General features: G+C 46.6%; 1 protein-coding gene across 1 annotated transcript in view; it reads left to right on the forward strand.

Annotated features, from left to right (window-relative positions):
• Nucleotides 1–975: 975 nt before the first annotated feature.
• HYDIN (HYDIN axonemal central pair apparatus protein) overlaps nt 976–17,987 on the forward strand; it is a 3,273,799-nt gene continuing 3,256,787 nt past the window's right edge. Inside the window, exon 1 of the mRNA XM_069654775.1 lies at nt 976–1,088. The gene's annotated coding sequence lies outside the window, so the exon portion shown is untranslated. The remainder of the gene's footprint in view (nt 1,089–17,987) is intronic.

Here is a 17,987-nt window from a genome sequence, read left to right on the forward strand (position 1 = left end):
TATTCATTGTAGCGTTTGTTGTTTGCGTGCACTTTTATGCTGCGCGGGGCCGCTTACGTCTGCTTCCTGCTGGCGTACGTGTTTCCGGATTAGCACGTCTTTTTTGGCGCACGCCTTTCCCCTGTTCGAATCCATGAATACGTGTTGTTGGCGCGCGTGTGGGCGTTGCGAGCATTTACCTCCTGTACTTCCCCCGTAACGCCCACATTTTCACGTGTTGTTCCCCATTCCGCGTGTTACGTCCCGTGTTCCGCCCACTTTTGTTGTGTGTGCTGCGCTATGTGCGCTTTCCCTGTGCGTGTAGCACACGCCGTTTGATGATGTTTGCGCCTGCGTGCGACACCCACGATTTTAGCGCACATCCCAGGATTTACACACACACTGAATTCCATGAATCGATGTGCGTGGCTTTGGCACGCATGCGCTGCGATTTTCACGTTTGCGCTGCGATTTTCACGCTTGCGCTCCTCTTTTCGGCGCACATTTATTCCATGAATAGGCCCGTGTGTCTTTCAGCATGCACGGGATATACGTGTAAGTGTGTTTATTTAAATATTTCTTGTGCATTCGTTTTATAGCAAGTTTATGCATTCAGATTGTTATCCATTCGTTTTACTTTTTCTTATTTCAGTGTTTATAGTTTGTGTTCTATTCGTACTGTTTTGCATAGTTGTATAATTAGGTATGGTCTACGAATGTGTTTGATATGTCAAATAGTTCGATTTGATCAAGTCACATTAAACGCTGCTGTCTGTTTCTGTTCGTTAAAGAGAGCGGTTCTGAAGATTGCCAAAGAGCAAAATGGAACGCTTTCTATGAATACCAAATGTCAGTTTGGATAAAGTCGATCTGGAGCACGCCCACTGGTTGCCATAGGATCAACTGGACATGACCAGCCAATTAGCTAGCGTGTTGTTGGTGAGTGTAGAGTCGGGTTGTTATGGTAACTGACAGCAACTGTGCGTGAGTGATAGTTGAACGTACAGCGCGAGCCGTGGCGCTAGGGCGAAGCTGCTGCATCGGACACCGCGAGAGACAGGTGTCACGGGCAAAAACTAAACAACTGCCGTTCAGACTACGTAAAACATGTGAGTACCGCGGGAAAGTCCCATGGATCTAAGGTGTTCTCAAGATGTATGGGCCCTCCCCTTAACGTGTCTACTGCTTTAAGAGTACTCTCTACGGCGCGAAACACCCTATTATAAGTTATCCTCGTGCTAACGAGCACACCCTGTTACATAAAACACATGTAGGGTAAATGTGCGCTCTTAATGATGAAGTGAGCACCCACTTTAAATTAGCGTCAAGCTTGGAATACTTTGTCAGCGGGACAGCAGTGTATTGCCCGGATCATTTTTGTCATAAACAAATGCGTCGTGTGCATGATATAGCAAACGAATGCACTATTAATTGTCAGTTTGGCACATTTAATTGTAGCGCCCAAAACAAATGTTCCGTAAAATAAAACAACCAAAACAGGGGAAGTAATGTCCCGCTCACATGGGGTCATGTGGTAATGTCGAAGGGAGCACACTAGTATCAGGTACCCCAGCGATAGTGGCATGGGCACTATGAGTATCCTCCTGTTGAATGGAACATGCAACTTAACGCCTTACTCATTACCGTCATGTCCCTCTTCCTTGTCATAGTACTTCTTCCTGGAGTACTTCTTCATGAAGGCTTTCATCGCCTTCTGACAGAACCATTTCTCATAGACGCCTTGTAGTTTTGTTCTTTTTTTCCTTTATAACTCCGCCCCCCTCACAGCTGGGATATAAAGCACCTAAAGGACCTAACCTGTTCCATAAGCCTCCTGTTTTTGAGAGGGCCCTGGGATAGTCTCTTGTTTTGACACTGCCGCTGGGCTTTGTGGCTCTTGCAATGCTGTTTATTTCCCCATTAGTCGCTGCTGGGCTTGGAGTTCGGAAGGGGAGGACATCTCCAGCCAGACTCGTAGACAGGGTAGGGCCTGAGCTGGCAAGACCCACCCAAAATCTGTAAATGCCCACTCAGTAGCACTGTGTGGGCGTTTGCAGATGTTGATGTCACTACATTAATTTCAGGCCCCACTTGTTGGACAATCCCGGCTATGCCTCTCCAGCCATGGTGAATGTGAGATACCCCTGGAGTTCCTGCTGGCTGAGTGCCAGGGGTGCCAAGTGGATTGCTCTCCCTTGGCCTGCAAAGGGGGCGAGGTTTATGGATTTAGCAACTTCAGAAGTCAGCAACGCCTCCCGGTACTGTGAGCTGCAGGAAGGTCATTGGGGAGGTGTAGGCTTGAGACCTCCCTAGATTCTGCTGTTTGTTCTTCATTTGCTTACCACAATCTTAGATGATGGGGATTGGAGAGATATGCCCCCCCCCTCCCTCTCGTTTAGGTGGTAACAGGTTTGCGTGATATGAGTTGCCTCCTGTCTGGACCAGATAGTCTGTCCCCTGTCTGTATGTGAATTAACAAAATAGTATGGTGTGAATTTGGCGACCTTCCGGTCACTGTCTGATGAGCAGGTTGGTTGCTACTGTCTGCTAGTGGTAACTCGTCAGGGTTGATTAACTCGGAACGATTTTGTGGTCCTGGTATTCTTATGTTAATCCTCTGGATCGGTCTTGCTACTCCCAGAGTTGCTGGGACTACCTGAGCGCTATGGCATTATCACTTTTGCTAAGGCAGCATTGGACCTGTGTGGGTCATGACCATCTGCTCTTGGGCCACAGAAGTGGCCTTTTCTAGGAGTGCTTGAAATATTTATCCAAATAAGCTTTTCGAAGAGGGGGGTCTAGGTGTCTTTGAGATATGTAAAGGCGGCCTATGTGGTTTGACCAGCTCCCTGCTTCACCAAGGATGAGAGAGTGAGCGGGTACAGTTCAGCTGTTAGCAATAGGCCTATTAAAGTTGTGGGACATATGGGGAGTCGGTTGCGCCCTCAATAAGGTATAGCCTATGTTGGAGATCTAGCACTTTTAATAGTTGAGAGGAATGCTATGAGTACTCTAGCCCCTGAAGTGGTGTGAGAAAAAAGAGGACTGCTGACCCTCATTAGTTTCCTAATTTCAGCCTACTGAAGACAATGTTGCGATGACTGCGATGAACTACATATTATTCCCCCTACCGATTTGTTAATGAATGGGGCCCTGTCTTCTCCAGACTCTCCAGCTGGGTGGGTGAGGGTGCGTGGACAGGTTCTCACTTCTGCACGATGTTCTATCATTTACAAGGTTCTCTAGGTTGCTGGTCCCAGGAAGCCATTGCCCTCAGGTTTCAGAGCTGGAGAAGGGCTGGTGCAGGCGAACTTTCCTAGGCAACCTTCAACTATCATGGGGTTAGTGGAGGTCTTCCATGGTTCATCAGGCTGTTGCCCAACCTCTGCCTTAATGAGGGAGTTATTGGTTACATGCCAGGACTCACTTGTTGCCTGTTATTTACAATGATGTGTTGGTATTTCTGGTACATTGGTATGGTTGAGGTTACCTCCCTGTCGGGCCACAAACACTATTTCATTAGTTCTGGTGAAGAGGCTCAATCCACACTAGGTGCATGGTGATTGCCTTGTCCTGTTTGTGGATTTTCCCACATTGGATTCTGGTTTCAATAGTCCTTCTGGCATGCTTTTGGGGTTTTTCTCTAAGCCCACTGCCAATGCAATGAACTTAAGTTGCAAAATTCTAGGTACACTGCTTTGACTGTACGCTTGTTAGTTGCCAATTTCTAGCTGCCCCTCTCGACAGCAGTAAGAGGGTTTTTTCTTTTTTTTATTTTTTTTTTTAACCAAACTTTATTGAACAGCTCAGTTCACATCTACCATCTACGGGTAACTTGCATCTCTCCACACCAGTGTGTTTAACATTTCCTTCAAAATCTTAAACTCCAACTTCAAAGATAATTAACATCCACTCCCTGCCCCCCCCCCCAGGAGTCCTCTGGCACTCTCATAGTTTTATCTCTCATGTTCTGGCTCATTCCCCTCTTCCTCCAGGATTCCCAGTGCCTGTAGTCTCTTCGGGATATACAAATGCAACGTGTCCTTGACTGCGTATTGTATGTAAGGCGACCAAATTTTACTAAACGTACTTAACTTCCCTCATACTATCGCAGTAATTTTCTCCACATCTACTGTGTCCCAGATTGCGTAGTACCACTGTATGATAGATGGGGGTTCCTCCTGGTTCCATTGTCGTGCTGTACATCTGTGGGCTGCCATCATGAGATTCGCCCATAGCCTTCCTGCCTTTCCCTCCATCCATGGAGGTTGATCAAGCATGGTGACCAGGAGTACCCCAGCACCTTAGACTTTACTTCCTGCCAGAAGTGTTTCAGTTGCTGGCACTCCCACCATATATGGACTATCGTCCCCTTCTCCCGCATCCCCTCCAGCACAGCTCTGACCTCGTGGGAAACATTTTATGAAGCCTCTCCGTTGTGTAATATCAGTGGTGTAGGAGCTTATACTGTAATTCCTGATGTTGTACCGATGTGTAGGAGGTGTGCCAGTCTCCCAGCACCATGTCCCACTCTTTGTCCGTGAATGTCCTCTCCCACTTGTCCCTCACGGGGGCCCCCCCTTCTTCATCCTCCCCTTTCATTAGAATCCTATATATCACTGAGATCAGCCCCTTATTGTTATCTGCGGACATCATCATTTTTTCCCACTCTGTGAGATCCCTTGTGGCCCCCTCCATCCTTGTGGGTGTTCCTGCCCAGTGCCTCAGCTGCTGATATGCAAACGGGTCCCCCTCCTTCAGTCCCATCTCCCTTTTGCAGTCTGTAAATGCATGGAACCGTGTCCCTTCATAGAGGTCGCTTATCACCCTGACACCCCCACTTCCACCCTCTTCCTAAATCTACCATACTCTTTACCCGGCAGAAAGGCGGGGTGTCCAAATACAGGCGTCTGCGGGGACGGCCATGGCGATAGATTGAGCTTGCTTTTCACCTTGTCCCAGATCCCCATGGTGTTGCTTGTGATTGGATTTCCCAGTAATTCCGTTGGCCTATTCCCCCTTCCCCTCTCCCATCACCTTCCACAAGTGCTCACCCGCCACTGTTCGCTCCATCGCCACCCAGTGCTTCCGGTTTTCTGGCCTTCCCCATTCTGCTAATGCCCTTAGCTGCGCTGCCTTGTAGTATTTGAGTATGCTCAGACATGCCACTCCCCCTGTGCCTTGCTCCTGAATAACGTCTTCCTTTCAACCTTCGGTTTCTTCCCTCCCCATATGAAGCTCATGATGCATTCTTGGATTTCCTTCAACAGCTTCCCAGCCAGTGCTAGTGGAATTGCCTGGAATAGGTATAATAGTCTGAGAAGTACATTCATTTTGATCACAGCTATTCTCCTGAACCAGGATATATAGTTTCCTCCACCTTGCTAAGTCGTCCTTCAGTTGTTTGAGCAGCGGGTGGTAGTTGACCCCTATTATTTGTTTGATGGACGTGGTTAGGTTCACCCCTAGATACTTAACTGGGCCCACAGCCCACCTGAAAGGGTTTTCTCTTTCCAACTCCCCCCCCCCCCACAGACAGGTTCAGGATTTCAGACTTTCCAAGGTTCACCTTAAACCCCGATACCTTTTGAGTCTGCTCTAATCTCCCCCAGTATCGTTGGCAGCGACTTCTCCGGCTCAGTGATCATTGGGATCACATCCGCAAACAGCCCTATCTTGTGTTGGGTCCCTGTCCAGCTGACCCATCTAATCTCTTTGTTCCCCCTAATCCAGTGTGCAAAGGGCTCCATTACTAGAGTGAAAAGAAGCAGTGACAGTAGGCACCCTTGTTTCGTCCCCCTTCTTATTGAAAATGGTTCGGTTAGGCGCCCATTGACTTTCACTTTAGCTTGTGGGTGTTGGTAGTTCGTCTCTATCATTCCCACAAAGTTTGATCCCATTACCACTCCTGTAATATTTGTACCATGAAGGCCCAGTTGACCCGATCTAATGCCTTCTCGGCGTCTAACATCATTAGGCATATAGGCATGCCCCCCCTCCCCACTTTGTCTATCACGTGCAGTATCCTCCTTATGTTATCGAATGTGTTGCGACCATGTATAAACGCCGTCTGATCCTGCCTCACTAGCCCCGGTAGTATCCCTTCCAGTCTAGCCTCTAGCACCCTTGTGTAAATCTTGGCATCCACATTGATAAGTGCAATGGGACGATACGAGGAGCATACATATGGGTTCTTCCCTGCTTTGGGGATCAGGGTGATATGCGCCATGTTCATGGACACAATGACCTCTCCTGTCTCCCGGAAGTGGTTAAATATCTCTGTGAGAATCCCAGCCAAGGAGTCCCTGAATGTTGTATAAAATATGGCCGTTAGTCCATCTTCCCATGGGCTTCTGTTCATCTTTAGTCAGGATATTGCCTTCCGCACCTCCTCCACCCCTATAGGCTCTTCTAATTGATCCTTTTGTTCAGATGTAAGTTTCAGCCCTTCAAATATGCCTCTTGCTTTCCCCTTTCCACTGGATCCTCCCTGTAAAGATCTGCATAGAAATCCCTCACTGTATTCCTCTTGGCCCCCTCCGCCCCCACCCGCCTGCCAGTGTTATCCTGCAGCGCATCTATAAATGCTTTTTGTTCTTTAGCTCTGTTGTCTCGCTAGCGCTGTTCTCACTTTGTTGCCCTGTTCACAGAACCTCTGTCTGCTCCTTAACAGTATGCTCTCCACCAACTTATTAGTTATTTGCCTCAACTGGCCTCTCGCGTGAGCTAGGTGCTTGGCCCCCCGGATTGTACCTTTCTCCTTGTGTTTCCCCTCCAGTACTTTTATCTCTCTCCAGCCTTTCCTCCGCCTCCCTTCGCTTCTCCCGCATCCTCTTGGACGCCTCTTTGAAGTACCCCTTTATGTGCTGCTTAAACGCATCCCATCTCTCCCCCGGGCTATCTCCCTTTCCCCCTCCCCCCTCGAATTCCCTTATTTCGTTCTCTGTCTATTGCCTCACCTTGTGGTCCCTAAGTAGGTATTCCTCTAGTCTTCTATAGGCAGACTATATCCAGCCCCTCCTCATCCAATTCTCTCAGGACTGCTACCCTCTTACTGGGGCTGTTCAGTCCCCTTACATTCCATGTTCTCAATGTATACATCCCGCTTAGTTAAAACCCCTCCTGTGTTCTCCGGCACTGTCAGTTCCCTCTGACTTGTTGAGCCATCGCCCCTTCCCACCTGTCGGACTCGTTATAAATACCCCTATTATAGCTATCCCAGTTCACAATGTGTTCCCCCCCCCCCTCGGTGAACCGTGCATGGTCTCGCTCCCTCCCCGGCATACCACCCCCTCCCCCCCAATATCTCACCGACCATCAGGCTATATTCTAGTCCCTGTGGCACTCGGACTGTGAGCTTCAATTACCTTTGTGCTGTTCCTTCTCATGTCTTTCGCACCTTTTTCGTAGTCCAGCCCTGTGGGCCGGATCGCGTTGTAGACGTTGTTGCTTCTTGAAGGGTTTTGTTGTTATCGCTTCCCGCCTCCTTCGAGCTCCTCTTCAGAATGCTCAGCCTGTCCTCCACTTGGGCGACTGTCCTTTCTTCTCTGCCCAATGCGAAACTTGATCCGCGTCGGGTAGAGCCAGCGGTATTTTAGCCTCCTCTTGTTAAGTTCCTCTGTCAGTGATTTGAAGGCCGTCTCCTCACCAGCGTGATTTGGGACAAGTCTTCGTATATCAGCACTTCGTGCCCTCTCACTCATTTCATGCCCTTTGTCCTGGCCGCCCCTGTTAACTGTACCTTGTCTTTGTAGTTATGCATCTTGACCAGGATGTCTTGGGGTCTCGAACCTGGGTCCATTCTCCTGTTCCCCCACCCTGTGCGCTCTCTCTATCCCCATCTTTCGGGCCATGTCTTCTTCCACCAGTTCCTTGAATATTTCCCTAACGCAGGCCTTTAGGTCAGAGTCCTCCACTCCTTTCCCCAGGTTTTTGATCTGTATGTTGTCCTGTCTTTACCTGTTTTCCAGGTCCTCACACTTCTCTTCCAGTGCCCTCAGCCTCTCCTCTGTTTCCTTCGCCTATCTTGTCCATTCCGGTTCTTTTGCATCTAACTCTATTAGGCGCTCTTCCATTGACACCACTCTCTCCCCTAATGCATCAATTTCCCTCCTGTTGCTAGTGATAGCCTGGGAGAGTTCCTCTCTTATGCTCGTGGCCTCCGCTTTAACAGTGTCCGCTAACTCGCCTTTGAATTTTGTGAGTGCTGCAAGCAGATCTTCTTTAGTGAGGACCATCGCGCCAGCGTTCTGTTCCGTCGGATTGACAAAAGGGAGTTTTGTCTGTACTTAACCATTGCTGTGCCCTTTCTGCTCCTTTTCGCCCCGATTTGAGATTCTTCTTTTTTGGTCCCATCAGTTTCTCATTGCTCCACTGCCACCATTCCTCTCGCACGCCGTTTCACAGCCCCCAATGTCCTGGCTCTTGTTCCTCCGCTGCTTTCCTATTTGTACTGTTCTTTGCCGGCTGCTTTTTAGTGCCTGTCACTCCTCTTCCACCCTCCAAACAAGCTCTTTCTCCGAGCTCTGGTCTCCTAGTTCATATGTCCTCAGTGCCTTGGGGCCTTATTGCCTTCCTCTGGGGCCCCGGGGTTGCCCCTTTGCTCCTTGTGGTGGCTCACTTCAGCCTCTCTGGCTCTTGAGGCCTCTCCCCCTTGGGGGTCTTGTGCCCAATTCTGTCAGGCTTGCTCTCCTATTCTCCCCCTCATCTCTTCTAATTGCCTGACGGGTGCTCCTGGGCCTCCAGTCCGCTTTAAACAACTCCTGTCACAGCCTTTGCGCACTCCCCCTACCCCCCCACACTCTATTTATTTATTGGCAACTTGGCACCTTCCCAGCGTGTTTGCCGTCTATGGTTGCTGTGTCACCGCCGTTACTTTGAGGCTCCTTCAGCTCCTCTAGCTGCCGCGCACCCATTCACACGCCCCTCTTGCTTCCTTTCCCCTTGCCTGCCGCCCTGAAAAGTGTTGCGGCTTCCCAGCAGCTTTTCTGATTCCCCTGCTCACTCTGGCTCTCTGCTCTTGTTGCATCTCCTCGTCGCCTCACTTTTCGGCTGCCGCCAATTCCGGGTTCTCTGGAAGTGCTCCCTCCTCCCCTTGGCCCCATGGGGCCTCCCTAAATCCTGGCTCCTCTTGTGTACCTTCTTGCGTGGGCCTCCGCTCCTCCCGCGCTCTGCTCTGCGGGTCCTTGGCTGCTTCTGCTCTCTTTACCGGGTCGGCGGCTTTCAGTGACTTCCCCGCCGTCTCTGCGCACCTCTGGTCCACCTCTCTGCACCTTCCTGCCCCTCGTCTGTTCCGCCCTTCACTTGCCAGGCTCCTGCCTGGGTGCTGGGGTCTCCTGCTCTACTCCGCGTTCCTCAGGGCCAGATATCCCTCAGCTCCCCACTGTCATCCGAACGCTGATCTTCGCCCCGGCAGGCTCGGCTCGTTCTCACTGCGCTGTGTTCTTCACTGTGCAGGCACCTTTCCGCTCCCTCGGTGCTCCTGCAGCTGCAGACCGTTGGGCGCTACTGCTCTTCACTCCTGGTCAAGGCCAGCCGTCATTTCCTTTTTCGGATCTCCCGCCCTGCTGCAGTTCCAGATGTACTCCTACTCCTCCTCCTCCTCCGCTTGACACTGGTGCTCTTCCGGCCATATTCTCATGCGGGGTGATTCCCCTGTGTCTCCGCTAATCACAGTGTTAATGTTGTAGCATGCCTGATGTCGAATCTCGCTTCTCTCATCGGGCCTGGACGGAGCTGTTCCAATGCACGTCCACTCAGCCCGCCATCTTGGCCATGCCGTGGGAATAGCTTTTTTAAGAGAGAACCGGCATCATCATAATTTTACACTGTAATGTTGTGTCCTGCATTGAGAAACACTTTGGACGCCTGTAAGCCATTGCATAGTGCAAAAGTAGCCGCCTTTGACACTTTTCAACTTCGAGCGCCTTCAGGCTACACCATCCTGATCCTTGCCACCTGTTCCAAGTTTCTCCCAGCCACAAGCTGTTGCCACTTGTCAGTCACACAGCATTGCTCACAGCTGAAGCTGAATATCTCCTTTCCTCACAAAAAGACTGTGTTGAGCCATTAAGCTACTCCAACACTACATCGCCTGCCTGTCCAAGATTCTTTGAGCCACAAGCCATTGTTGCTTGTCGAACCGAATCAGTGTGTTGAATCCCGCCAAACCCAATGCACCGTAAAACACTCAGAACCCCAGCTCTACACTGCAGAGTCCCTGAAAGAAGACAAGAAGTTGTGTATCTGTGGTTCTGTTACCCTGGCCTTGTTCTATAGGTCGTTGTACAACAGTCAAACATTGTGGTGTTGGGGTGACGTGAAAACATTGTGACAGTTTGAGAATCATAGCATTATAAACAGTTTGAATTACATTGGTAATTAGATTTCCAGTTGGAAGAAAATGGAGGAAGAAACGGAAAAGAGTTAGCAAAAGATTTGGGTTGATGTGCAAATAGTAATGGGGGGAGGGACATGGTGTACCTCTTACCATGTGTGAATTACTGAGAGCCCTCATTGGGGTCCTGGTTCAGTTGTTGAAGGCTGTCCTTGTCATGTCCTTCAACAACTGAACCAGGACCCCAATGAGGGCTCACAGAAATTCACACATGGTAAGAGGTACACCATGTCCCTCCCCCCATTACTATTTGCACATCAACCCAAATCTTTTGCTAACTCTTTTCCGTTTCTTCCTCCATTTTCTTCCAACTGGAAATCTAATTCCCAATGTAATTCAAACTGTTTATAATGCTATGATTCTCAAACTGTTACAATGTTTTCACGTCACCCCAACACCACAATGTTTGACTGTTGTACAACTATCATGTCACGATATTGTCACAATTTACACATCACCTGGCACTATGTAATATTGATCAGCCTTGAGAAATACCCCCAGGGTCGAAACACGTGTCTCCTGACCGAATTGGTACATCAAGTCCTAATAGTGTTTCTTAAACACTGACAATTGTATTAAAAAAAAAAAACCCAAGAAAACCACCAAATAAAAAAACGAATTGCTTCGTACCTACCAGAGTGTTGGAACTAATCATTGCAGCAAATCCAAGCAAGATATCCAGGAGTAAAAACTCTTTACCTACCTACCAAACTGTGGTCCAGGCTAAACCCCAAAACCACTCCTGTGATCTTGCGATACTCCCAAACCTTAAATCAAATGGAGCTTAGCACAGGCAGGTTCCACTCCTAGAGCCTAACTTCACCCTACCTTCACACTAGAGAACTAGCCAATGCTCAAGCACCAGGAATCTTCCAACAACTTAACGAATATACAAGAACAGCAAAGGAATGGCAGAATATATGATGTCAAGGAATGAGGACATCAGAGCACTCTTTGCCCCACGAGGATCATCAGACAATGCCTTCAGATAATCTAATTTACAGGAAGACCTCAAACAGAAATTCATGAGGCTTGAGAAATTGTCAAAAAAAGAAATTAATAAATTCTGGGAAAAGACAACGATGCAGAAATATGCAGAACAAAAGAAAATGCAGAGAGGTCTCAGGATACTTATCTTTCCAGACTTTGATGACCCGTTGGACTCAGATCTAGCAGATGAATGGGAACAAACCTCATATTTGGATCAACAAGGATGATAGAACTATTAATTGAACATGCCAAAAGGAAACATGAAAGGGTTGTGATTCTACTGGAAGAGTTAAAGAAAGAAATTGAAGATTATGACGCACCAAAAACAACTAAAGAGAAAAACTACAAAGCCATGTACAAAATTCTGAAGACACATCAAGACGAAGTCAAAATGAGAAAACTCCACAAATTTTTTTAGAGATAGGTGAAAACCCTGTCTTCTCTGTAGTCTATCAACCCAAATACGACCAAAATCAACAGCAACTCAAATCTAAAGAAAGCACCCCAAATAGCTCGGGAGCCAGCTCTGAAATTGATAGTGAACCAGAAGATACAACAGATGTATCGGAAAAAGCATCAGACAAACCACCAACCAAGCGGTCTTTTTTTAGACCAAATCAAGCTACACAAGAAAGCAAGTCGTCTGAAACCACAAGCCAACCCCAAAAAAACGGCATCTTTTGCAAAACCATTGACAAATACAAGAATCCCGCAAGAAGAAGAAGCGGAGGAAGAAGGAACAGAAGACGCAAGATAGTGGAAGAAGAAATAGAACAAAGACAGACGAGGTCACAGTCACAGAAAACTGGGGGACAGAAGCACACCAAAATCTAATCATGAATTTGTCACACCGAGAACTTACGAACACAGAAATGAAAGTACTCAACAAGGGTCTCTCATTCTCACCATCAAGCAAGAACAACTTTGTTGACATACAAATTGACTTATTCAAATTCACAAGACGCCTTAAACTCAAGAAATTCTTTGCTACCAAAACAACGGTGTACAAACCACCAGAGCCAGCACCAAAACCTAGCTCACTTACCATTAGAGATGTTGAAGCCATCCATCTCCTCAGCACCCTTGCGGAAAACAACAAAAGCAAACACGAATGCATGCAAGAACTGGGGATTCACAATGTTGCAATGGTAATTCCTGAACTGAAAAACAAATAAAAGTTTACGCCACAACATTTCGCGGAAAACTATATAGACCCCTTTCATCAAGCAATAATCAATGATCTACATAAATTGGAAGACCAACAAACCCGCAGAACGGAGATCAAAGGCAACCTAACGAAAGAAGAACAGACTGTACTCAAAAACCTACGGGAGGAAGGTAACATCGTAATTAAGGAAGCGGATAAAGGTGGAAACATAGTAATAATGGAAAAGACTGACTACCTTAAAATGGCCCTAAACCACCTGGAAACACTAGGCAACTATGTCAAATTGGACAGCAACCCACAAGCAAGGATCCTGAAAGAACATCAGGAACTGCTGATTAATTACCAAACAGCAGGCCTCATAACAGATGAAGAATACAGCTACCTCAGGACGGATCACCCAGTCATGCCTACCATATATTTCCTGCCAAAAATCCACAAAGCCTTCAACATGATTCCAGAGGGCAGACCAATCATGAGTGGGAATGGAGGGGTAACTGAGACGCTAGCTAGATACATTAACAACGTGCTCCAACCACTGGTGACCAAAATACCAATTTATCTAAGGGATACCATGCACACTTTGGAGTTGCTCTCCAATATCAAATGTGAACCAAATTTCATAATGGCCACTCTTGATGTCAAGGCATTATACACATCAATAGAGCATGAACTAGCCATAACAAGCATGGGGTTCCTCCTCAAGCACGAGTCAGCATCGCATCTAGACCAAGTGGAAATGACCAAAGCCTTCCTCAAATTCTCTCACAAATAACATATTCATATTTAATGGAGAATACTTCAAACAAACCAAGGGGATCGCAATGGGAGCCAGCTATGCTCCAGCTCTAGCTAATTGCTTCATGCATTCCTATGAGCAACAGCATGCAATGAAAGAAGAGAAATACACCAGGCTCATTGTGAACTGGGCACGATTTATAGATGACATCATCTTAATATGGAAAGGAACCAAAGAAGAACTCAATGAAGATATGGATTACCTGAATACTAATAACTATGGCATTGAACTTACCAGCCACACCAGCTCGGCACAAATTGACTTCCTAGATCTCAGGATTGAGATAGAAGAGAATAAAATCGCAACCAGAACTTATCACAAGCCAACGGAGGTCAACTCCACCCTGCATGCACAGAGTTGCCACAGAAAGAGTGTTATAGGCAACATCCCCAAAGGAGAATACATCCGAGCAATAAGAAACTGTAACACAGAAAAATTCTTCAATGAAGAATGCGATCTACTGGACCGTAGATTTAGATGTCGAGGCTACTCCACTGAAAACTTGGCGCAAGCAAGGGGACAAGCTCGCCATCTTGAAAGATCGCCTCTACTCTCACCCAAACCAAAGAGACATGATGACAAACCTATGATTAGATTTGTAACAAGATATAAGAAAGACAGCTATGCACTCCAAAGAATCCTGACCAAGCACTGGGGGCTACTTTGCATGGATGAACACATCAAGCCACAATTGGAAACATACCCTAGCATGTCATTTAACAGAGCACCAACTCTCAGGAACTTACTGAGCACCTCCTTTCTTTCGGATAAACATATCAAAGCACAGGACTGGCTCAGCAAACTCACACCAATAGGCTTCATAAGATGCGGGACATGCTCAATGTGCAAGTATGCAACTCCAACTAAATGTGCTGAATTTATGGGCTGCCCAACTTTCAATATCACAGAGCACATCCAATTGCAAAAGTAAATTTGTGATATATGCAATTATCTGTGTATGCAAGAAAATATACATAGGTAGCACCATCAGAGAAACACGCTTCAGGATAAGAGAACATATGAACAGTATATATTCACAAGATCTGAAACTACCGCTGGCCAACCACAGGCAGAAGAATCACCAGATGGACAACAAAAGTGAGATCAGGTTCATCGGACTCAAGACTGTCCGGCTGGGCCCCAGAGGAGGAGACAGAATCCAAAAGCTGAGACAAGAGGAAGCACGATTGATCTGTCATTTCAGATGTGTCAAAAATGGCTTAAACAAAGATCATGACCTCAATGTTTTTCTGTAACCTCCTCTCCAATCTGCTCCCAACATATCACTTGGCTATTTTCTGGGTCGTTCACACCGCCCAGGATTTTTACTGAGCCCCACACAAATTGACACATATTCCACATCCTAGGACTTTACTCCTGCCCATCATACAGGGATCACACCTTAGGCAGGACCTTAACGATATGCATACCTTTACTCAGCAGGCTCAACCATCAGTCCCACATGGACCGCTCCACAGCCCACCGTACACTGGGACAGCTATCCCATCAGGATCCAGGCACTATTGAACTGGTTTATCCTCCTTGCCCAAATTAGGCCCACACCCAGGCACAGCGAACTGGGCCACCACACCAAGCAGGCCTATGGTATTACTCCATGGCACTCACACCATTGCTCAGAATATAGGCATAGCCCTTTTTCCCAATCACTCCCTTCTATTTGGGTTTATTCCAGAGAGCCTAGCACTCTCCCATTCCATGTCCCCCCCCCCCCTCCACTCTCCCTTTGGCCCGCCCCAAGGCCAAGTGCAATTACGGCTTTCACTAATCAGACCAGGCGAATGCTTCTCAAACGCCTCACTAGTCCACCAAGCATGCGCGCTGGTGTCATCCGACGCACATGCGTGGGAAGTCCGCCAAGCGAACGCTACACTATCGTGCATGCGCTGGTGTGCACATTACGTGACACAGCTCATGCGTGTTTAAATAAGTATGGCGGCGCCCGGCATTACAGCAGGAGCGCGACAGAGCACCCAGGACGCTCAACCTCGGACTTCAGGTAAGCGCCCACATCCCCACGGAACGAGGGGGACACTGCCCGCCACACATGGGCTCTGCACCAGCTATATAGCTCGCAGCCATTAACCTCCTTCTCTCTCACCTCATTAATCTCGGCAACTGAGACCAAAATGGTTTCTTTTTAGATAATCAAATTGTCCTAATTAACAGCCATGCTCCAAATAGGCTTGGGTTTACCAACCCTTAAGTGACCTCACCCCTATGGCACAAGCACCAAATGGCAGTTCAACCAACATGGGCTCCCCCAACCATGCTCGCTGCCCAGCCATACCCCCACTGGATGCATCTCACCTACCAATCCATCACTCTCTATTAAACCCCTCTCTAGGGCCCAGCAGGAGCCAAGACTGCCACAAGGACAGCCTTCAACAACTGAACCAGGACCCCAATGAGGGCTCACAGAAATTCACACATGGTAAGAGGTACACCATGTCCCTCCCCCCATTTCTATTTGCACATCAATCCAAATATTTTGCTAACTCTTTTCTGTTTCTTCCTCCATTTTCTTCCAACTGGAAATCTAATTCCCAATGTAATTCAAACTGTTTATAATGCTATGATTCTCAAACTGTCACAATGTTTTCACGTCACCCCAACACCACAATGTTTGACTGTTGTACAACTATCATGTCACGATATTGTCACAATTTACACATCACCTGGCACTATTGAATAGTGATCAGCCTTGAGAAAGACCCCCAGGGTTGAAACACGTGTCGGCTGACCGAATTGGTACATCAAGTCCTAATAGTGTTTCTTAAACACTGACAATAGTATTAAAAAAACCACCCAAGAAAACCACCAAATAAAAAACGAATTGCTTCGTACCTACCAGAGTGTTGGAACTAATCATTGCAGCAAATCCAAGCAAGATATCCAGGAGTAAAAACTCTTTACCTACCTACCAAACTGTGGTCCAGGCTAAACCCCAAAACCACTCCTGTGATCTTGCAATACTCCCAAACCTTAAATCAAATGGAGTTTAGCACAGGAAGGTTCCACTCTTAGAGCCTAACTTCACCCTTGTTCTATAGGTCATACTGCCAATTGTGACCACATTTATACCGTAAGGCCATATTCATGAGCTTGTTTGAGTTTTCTACAAGATTATTTAGCTATAGACCCCTGGTCTTCAATAACACAAGATCCATTTTCTCCCAATATTTGCATTCTCTCTGCACCTCATTAGAGTGGTGGGTTGTTAGTGTTTATTAAGTTTGTCATTTTAGTTTAAAGACTTGTTTTTTTTATAGAACCTTGATTGGACATTTGTCGTATTTTGGTGCTTACCTTACTATTGTTGTTTTGGATTCTTCCATGCTGGCTCAGACCCTCTTGAGGAGTGTTCTTCCCTCGCCCGTGATAGCTAGAAGCAGCCAAGGAGGTATACCAGTCACGTTGTGCCTGTTTCACCTTTATGATTAAAATCACATCTGTTCTAGTAGTAGTATGGGGGTGAGAAGGGGTTTAGAAACCAGTACCAGTGCAGTAGTCATTTTGTCACATCTACCCATCTCCACCTGGCCTGTAGTTACCTTGTCTTGTTAACAGGGCAACCTGGAGATCTAAGCTCCAGGTGGGTGTGGAGTCTTCTTCCCAGCTTAATTTGAATGTCAATCTTGGGCGTTCTGCAGGAACTGAGTGTGACTCACGTGTATCATTTATTATTGTATCATTTATTTGCATGTTTTTTTGGAGTTCTTCTTGACTCTTGGCTGCTTTAAATTGCTTATCTGCGTAGTACAGAACAAAATGACATTCATGTGAAACATTAAAGAAATAAAAACCTGACAATATAATGGGACATAACTCGGCATAACCAGCTTGTATCTTGTCACAAACAACAAAAAATAAAAGGGAATAAATAAATAAGAAGATAAAAGAATTAAAGAGTAAAGCACACGTAAAACCAAAATTGCACTGTAGCTACAAGCTCACGATTGAGGAAAGAAGAATTAAAAAAGGAAAAAAACAATTGTAGAGAAGAGTTGGGTAAATATGAAGGCGAAGTCCAAACTACGGCTCTGGAGCTGTTATAGAGGAACATCCCTGTAGGCAAAAAAGGAAGGCATACATCAAAAAACTATTTTAATTAACGTTTCTGGCAAAGGAACATAAAGCATAGATACTCACTTAAGTAACATTGTCCAACATGTTTCAGCAGTTTAAATATGATACCACGTTTATATCATATTCTTTAGCAATCTGAATGTCTCTCACATGCCACATCTCAAGCTAGTGTACACTTTATATGATTATCCTCATGTCGTTTGACCTCAGTCATGCACCATTTATAGCAGCCCATCTCCTGCAGTCCTGTCTCAAATCTGTCTAATTCTTCTGTAATTGTGACTTCTAGGAAATATTGTACGTAGTGTCCACCTGTGAAATACAAGACTAGGTATGTTTCAGTTATCTTACATTGATGCTAGTAGTGCTTGTGGGACCCCAATAACGGGCTTTTATCACACCCCAGCCCTTTATTGCTATTTTGTAGAATGGACTATTTAATACCAACTCATGGTCAATAGAAATAAAAGAATCCGATTTCAACATCTTTTCACAGTGTATTGAGGAATAAGGGGGCATGGGTCCCTAAAGATTGTGAGGTGAACATTTGC

This window comes from Ambystoma mexicanum, chromosome 1p (genome assembly GCF_040938575.1).
Source record: "Ambystoma mexicanum isolate Mex_15411 chromosome 1p, UKY_AmexF1_1, whole genome shotgun sequence".
In the NCBI taxonomy this organism is placed as follows: Eukaryota; Metazoa; Chordata; class Amphibia; order Caudata; family Ambystomatidae; genus Ambystoma; species Ambystoma mexicanum.